We start from the raw sequence: 7,457 nt of genomic DNA, 5'->3' as shown, positions 1-7,457 counted from the left end.
CACGCTGCTTTGTTTTCTAATCTGGATGTGATGAAGAAGTCATGATTTGGGCTTTTAGTGACTCCAGAGGGTTAAAAACAGCTGCAAGGGGTGGCCATGTAGAATAAAGTGATTTTGACAGAAATATCACAATTTTAAGCTTTGTTTTTGTCCCTTTTCTTTTTTTTTACAGAAACGTTGAATGTTGTAACCGATAATCCGTTCAAGGACCAGATCAGGATCAGAAAGTTCAGACTTTGACGATAAGGCCCATTTCTTTTTATGTTAAACAGCCTTCAGTGGGTTAAAAGTTAAAAACTAAAAATAAGCACTCGTGACTTGTGTTTCTGACAACAACAGGACTTAACGCGTGGTGACGGGGCCCTGAGAGACGTTGGCCCCTCTCAGGTGTCCTGCCTGCTCTCCCTCTGCTGCCCCGTTGTCCTGGCCAGGAGACTGACCAGGCAGGCTTATTCCATCACTGAGACAGCTCCATTGTTCTGCCGCCACAGGAAGAACAAAAGGCGAGCGCTCATGAGAGTTCAAGAGGCACATTTACCTGATACACCGGGCCCTGGTCCCCCCCAGGGGCGCATGCAGCGCCAGGCAGCGCCGCCGCCGCCGCGCCCTCGCTTTAGGCTCCAGCCATCTATTAGTCTCTGCTCGCTCACATTTGTTTCAGCGTCTACAACGAGCCGGCTGCACTTTCTCATAGTCAGCCCCTCCTTCCTGCACAAACATGCTTCTCTTAAAGTTTAGGACGATCGAAAAAAGGTTTCTGCAGGAAATCAGTTCACTGAGATAAGTCTTAAGAGTAAAACTGGACTCAGAACATCCATTTTAACGTATCAGTACACTGTAAATAAAAATACAAAAAAAACCTGTTGTTTTTACGGTAAAAAAACGGCAGCTGTGGTTGCCACCCTAATCCGTCAATAGAGAGAAAAAACAACAACAAAAAAGGTTGCTAATCGGACAACTTTGGCCACCCACGAGAGAAAATGGACAAAAGTCTTCAGAATTGGATTCAACTTGGCAATTTATAATTGTTCTTTCATGTCAGCTTGTTTTGAACCGGCACAAATTTTGGTGTTTCCATCAAGCTTTTCTCATGAGAATCTTGAAAATGCAGCAAGAAATGTGTTGATGGCACATGACTACTGACATGACTACTGACTAATATCTCACATATTAACTAAAATTGGGCTCATTGAATCCACAAGAGTCTCAGATTTCCACTCAAACCCGATTTATGCAACTCACAGACTGTTTAGGGACCCCAGGATGCAAAAATTAAATTTTACAAAAAATAAATGCAAAAATGATGGCTTGCATATATATTACAGTATATTTTTTGCTACAAACACGATACCAGTTTATTTTACAGTGGAGTAATGTATTTAAAAAAATAATAATAATGTAAAAAATACTGTTTTGGCTGATATATACATTTATGGTGTTTCATTGTTACTGAAACTGAATTAACCCATTTATCATTTTACGGTCTTTTACTGTCATGGTTTAGCAGTTTTTCACCATAAAATCTACAGACATTTTTTACAGTGTACAGCTGGAGTTACTACATTCTTTTTTTTAAAAATCACTGTTGTTGGCTAAATTATAGTAAAATGACTGAATAAATAGGTTGAATTATTTGAAAAAGGATCCAAACAGTGTACATATATGATGCCTGGGCAGATTGATATCATTGATATGAATATTACTGATTGAAAGTCTTGTTTTGCTTCCAGAGAAGAAAGATTTGTGTCACATTAAAGTTCTGGCCACAAGAACAAGCTGTAACCCTCCCCGTACGTTGAGAAGTATGTTTTTTTTTTTAAAGGTCGCGAAAAATACAATTTTTTTTATAGATAGGTACTGTAAAAATAAGCATTATTAAGTTTGAATTTTCTGTTTCCGTTAGAAAACAAAAACTAAGCTTAAAATTGTGATATTTCTGTCAGAATCACTTCATTCTACATGTGTCACTTAAAATGAGTACCAAAAAAAACGTTTGCACCAGGCGGCAACCTCCTGGTCTGAGCGGGTAGGCCAACCAGGAAGTGCCTTAAGCTGCATTCTACCAAAGATTCCAGCAGGGGGCGCTGACGGCGGCTGCAAAAGCATTTCTGTCCATTCATTTCAGTACAAAATGAGAAAACTTCTCACTTGATTTTTTACCTCAGAAATTTTTTTAGGACAACACTATGGTCTAAAAAATCTTCAAGACAATCTGATGTTAATAGTGTAAATAATGGCCCCATTTCGAAGTAAATAGAAGATAAAGAATCATATGATTTGGGGCGTGTCTACCTTTGATTGACAGGTCACTAACAAGGCGAGCCATCATCAGGAGAGAACCAGAACAAAGCGTATCCACGGCAACGTGTCAATAAAGTTATATAAATATAAAAAGGACGTTTAGCGGTTTGGTCTCATAACTTTGACGTTTATTTGAATGTTTTGTTCAGTAAAAATGTCTTGTTCAGCGTTTGCCTTAACTTTACATTCAGCAATATAATGTGGGTTTTTTTTTTTGTATTTTTACACAGAATTCACTGTAATTTAACATTCAAGACCATTAAGCAATTGAATAATACTGTAATAAAATAATATATACATCACTCCAAATCCGTAGACAACAGCACTGGTTTCTACAAATACTTATACTATATATATATATATATATATATATATATATATATATAAAACTTCCTGTGTACCTCTGTAACCTCCTCTCTGTTCGCTCTGGGACCTATCAGCTTCGCTTAAACTGGAAAGTCTGATATCAATCAATGAATTTAAAGCTACCTTCAAGACTGTGGTGATAGAGACATGTGCTTGTTTTTCTTAATAAGGCTCATTATGTTTCAATACTGTGTTATATTGTATTTGTTTTATTGTAAATGTTAATTTTTTGACACTTGTGTTTGGCTGCTATTTTGGCCAGGTCTCTCTTGAAAAAGACATTCTGAATCTCAATGGGACTTCCTGGTTAAATAAAGGTTAGAAGAAGAAGAATATATTTATTTACTGATTTCAACTCTCAACTTAATATTTGTAATATAAGTAATGTAGAAAAAACACAGTCAAAAATGTCAGTAAATTTGTGTAAAATAGCTTTTTTTTTAGTTTTTACAGTGTGGGTCAGACCACTGTGTGTCTGTAGCGAGGTGGCCCCGGTGGCCCCGGGGGCCCCAGAGTCACTTATCAGCATTGGACAGCCGGGCTCAGGCCACGTGTTAATAACCTCCATGCATCACGGGCTGAAGGTGAGCGCGGCGGCGGCGGCTGGCATTAACAAAACGAAGCAGGCGAGCGAGGCGGCGCTGCTGATGCCACGAGCCGCGTGTTGTTAGCATGCTGTTTGTGCAATTTAGGTACTTAAAAGACTGCGAGGGTCCAAAGACTGATTGCGCCGTCGAGTAATCACCCTCCTCCACTGCGAGGCTGATTTATCGCCCCCTCGCTTAATCGCACTGCTTAACACACACGTTTGTCCAGATTAAGTAATTACCTTAAAGCTAAAGTTTATTATCTTCTCGCTCGGCCGTGTGATAAAGGCTCGCTGTCGAGGGGAGCCACGGAACGAGAGCGATAATTAAAATACAATGAATTAAATTGTCTCTTCTGGGGCTGTCACCGTGCTCCCCAGCTAACATCCATATTACCCCGCCGGCACCCTCGCCAGGGGGGCGCCAGGGATTACGCCTCGGCCCGGACGCAGCAGCTGAGCGGGAAATTACTCCTTCTGCAAATTAAACAAAGACCTAGTTCTTCTCTAGAGGAGGGAGAGTGTGCACGCTGCAGGTTGTGAAGAGGCCTCTGCAGGGACACTCCAACACTGGGGAATGTTTTGAGTGATGCACCGCTTCCTTTTCTTCTTCTTCTTCTTCTTCTTTATGATGATGAATGTGTCGCAGGTGGGAGGCGTCTTTTTCTGTGACCTCGTCGTCACTGCGGAGGCCCGGACCTCCACTTGGATCACCAGGAATAGATGGAGATGGAGGTGTGCGTGGTGGCGGTGTGGCGTCAGCACTCGGCAGCCTCCCATGTCGATAAACGCTCCGCTGCACGCCACGCTGCACAATCTGCTGAAGCAGGACACCCTCTATTTCCTGACCCGGCTGCTCCCCGCGCTTTATTTTACTGTCCCATATGATGGAGAGCATGCTCTTACTGAAAAAAGTGATTTTGACCCTTAGTAAATGTTACATATATTATTTAAGCATATTTTTAATAGAAATTATGTGTTACTTAACTCCACTGATAAAATACATGTCATTTCAACATATATTGTCAGAATTACGACAATCTTATTTTATTTAATTAAATGTAGCTCGAAAAAATTAAGCTCATCCTAATTTCTATTATTGGTATTGGTTCTCATAGACTTTATATGGCTGCCATCTCCGATCCACAGTCTTGATGAAGTGGCTCCTACCAAAAATTGAAACCTATCGTGATAGAAAGCATGTGGTAAACATTTGGTGCTTTTGTCCGACGTGTCCCCTTTATTCATAAATCTGGTCCTAAGCTGCCTGACTATGTGGCATTTCTGTCAAAATCACATTATTCTACACATCATCTCCACACAAAAATATTCAGAATCACCTTTTATATACTGCTGTCTAGATATTGGCTATATTTTATGATTATTATTTGGTTTTGTAGTGATTTTATGTTTTTATTTTGTTTTTCTGTGTCTGTAGATTTTTTGTGTGTTTTTGGTCACTTTTAAGTCATTTTTCTGCTTCTGTCTTTTTTAGTTTTTACTTCTGTAAAACTTTTTAGTTTTTACTTCTGTTTTTTTTTTTTGTCATGTGTCCTTTTTGATCATTTTGTTGTCACTTTGTTGTCATTGTGTTGCTTTATTGGTAGTTTTGTGTCTCTTTGTTGGTATTATAGAAGTTTTTTGGTCACTTTGTGTCTCTTTGTCATCTTTTAGTGGTAATTTTATTAGTAATTTTGTGCCTCTTTTTTGGCGCTTTGTGTCATTTTTTTTGGTCAATTTCGAAAAGTTAGCATTTTCCCCCCTCTGTAGTTGTTTTGTGTTTCTACTTGTCTTTTTTAGTAGTTTGTCTCTTTTTAGTTTTGTCTTTTTGTCACTTTGATTTTTGTCATTGTGTTGCTTTATTGGTAGTTTTGTGTCTCTTTGTTGGTATTATATAAGTTTTTTGGTCATTTTGTAGTTATTTTGTATATTTTTGGTCATTTTATGCCTCTTTGTTGGTAATTTTTTGTCTCTTTTTCGCCACTTTGTGTCATTTTTTGGGTTTTTTTGGTGTCAATTTTGGAAAAATGTTTCTTTTTTTAGTTTTTTCCCCTCTGTTTTTTTAGTAGTGTTTGTCTCTTTTTTGTTGTCTTTTTGTCATTATGTGTCTCTTTTTAGTCGTAGGTCTTTTTTTTTTTGTTATTTTGTGTCTCTTTTTTTAAACACTTTGTGTCTTTTTTTTTATCATTTTGTGTCTTTTTTGATCATTTTGTGTCTTTGTTGTCATATTTTTTGCTTTACTGGTAGTTGTGTGTCTCTCTGTAGTTACTTTGTGTCTTTTTGGGTCATTTTGTGTCTCTTCCTGTCTCTTCATGGTCAGTACTTGTTTCTTAGTGCCATTTTGCAGGTGACGGCCAGGTGGGCCCCTTATAAAGCAGCTCTTTTGTTCTTTAGGAGCCGGAATTTAAACTTCCTAAAAAGAGTTTATGTGAAAGAGTTTTTAACGTTTTTCTTTGTGAGGGAGAATTACACCACAGTGCTGCCCTCAATTTGAGCTGAAAATTACAAGATCTGGACTCTGATTTGTTTGGACGTGTTTCACCGCTGAAATCTCTGCCCCCTGACGCAATGACACGTTACAAACACTCTCCCATAAACACGCTGCTGGGGAATTCAAAGGAGTTTAGTTCAGGAGGCCAAACACAAACTGTGACTGTAGGTGTGATTACACCCTGAGACACTCGAGCAGCTACAGAAATATTCAGCACACTGCAAAAAGGTGTGTCTAAAAACAAGATAAAACACTAAATCTGAGGGAAATGATCTTGCTGCATGGACAGATAATTTACCTTGACAAGATTTCTTAAATTAAGATTGTTAAGTAAGATTGTAGGAAGAGTTAATTTCATCATTGTGTCTTTTTAGTGGTCATTTTTACATTTATTTTTGGTCAGTTTGTGGTTTTTTTTGTCAATTTGTGTCGTTTTAGTGGTATTTTTTACATTTATTTTTGGTAATTTTGTGTCTTTTTTTTAAATAATTTTGTGTCTTTTTAATGGTCAATTTGTGTCTTTTTTGTCAATTTGTCTTTTTAGTGGTATTTTTTACATATATTTTTGGTAATTTTGTGTCTTTTTTGATCAATTTGTGTCTTTTTTTGTCAATTTATCTTTTTAGTGGTCATTTTTACATATATTTTTGGTGATTTTGCGTCTTTTTTTTATCATTTTGTGTCTTTTGTAATGGTCATTATATGTCTTTTTTGGTCATTTTGTGTCTTTCTAATGGTTATTATATGTCTTTTTTGGTAATTTTGTGTCTTTTTTGATCAATTTGTGTATTGTGTGTAAAAGAAGAAATTAACCCTTAAAACAAGATAAATTTTCTAACACTTGTAAAATCTAAAGTTTTTTTTACCTTGGAAAGATATTATCTGTCCATGCAGCAAGATCATTTCCCTCAGATTTAGTGTTTTTATCTGGTTTTTAGACACACCTTTTTTGCAGTGTACGTTATGATGAATGCAGTCTCATGAATTCAGTCTTTTTGTTTCTCGCCTGCTGTAGCCGTACTCGTGTCTTTCAACTCCAACTTTCAGATGTTTGTGCAGGTAACAGAAGCCGGACTGAACACAGGGAGAAGCTTGTGTCTTTGATTAAGTGTGTCAGTAATTGTACGGATGAATCAGATGAAGGTTCAGTGTGACCCAGGAGGAAGAAGATTACAGGCTCGCACTTTAATTTGAAAGCAGACGTTTTGATGCTGAGCAGGACGTTAGCTGGCAGACTTCAGTTTGCTTAAAGAACACTCTGTTTATTATTGTTTGATATAAAAGTTTTCCGGACTCTACTGAAGCTACCAGACAGATAAATCTAAAGGCAGTCAGTGTGTTGAATCCTGCAGCTGTTTGTGCAGCAGCAGCACAGAGCAGTTTAAGGGAAGAAGAGCTGATTAAACTTTTGTTTGGGATTAAGTTTAAGGATGCAGGAAGTTAACGTCTGGACATCGTCTGGAGTTTCACACAGCAGGAGACGCTGTGTTTGAGTGTGTGTGTGTGTGTGTGTGTGTGTGAGAGAGAGAGAGAACTACTCTCTGTGGTTCAGTGAGGGGTGGAGGAGTCAGGACATGATGCAGGAATCAGAGTTTAGTTTACTGCTCACATTTCACTGCCATCATACAGCCAGCTTGTAATTTGCTCATAAACAACAGAGTCTCCTGTGTTTCTTGAATCTGATCTCGTCGTCTCTCCAGTTTGACTATTTTG

Source organism: Centropristis striata, chromosome 24 (genome assembly GCF_030273125.1).
Source record: "Centropristis striata isolate RG_2023a ecotype Rhode Island chromosome 24, C.striata_1.0, whole genome shotgun sequence".
Classification (NCBI taxonomy): domain Eukaryota; kingdom Metazoa; phylum Chordata; class Actinopteri; order Perciformes; family Serranidae; genus Centropristis; species Centropristis striata.
The sequence above is the reverse complement of the archived record's forward strand: the minus strand, read 5'-3'. Positions refer to the sequence as shown.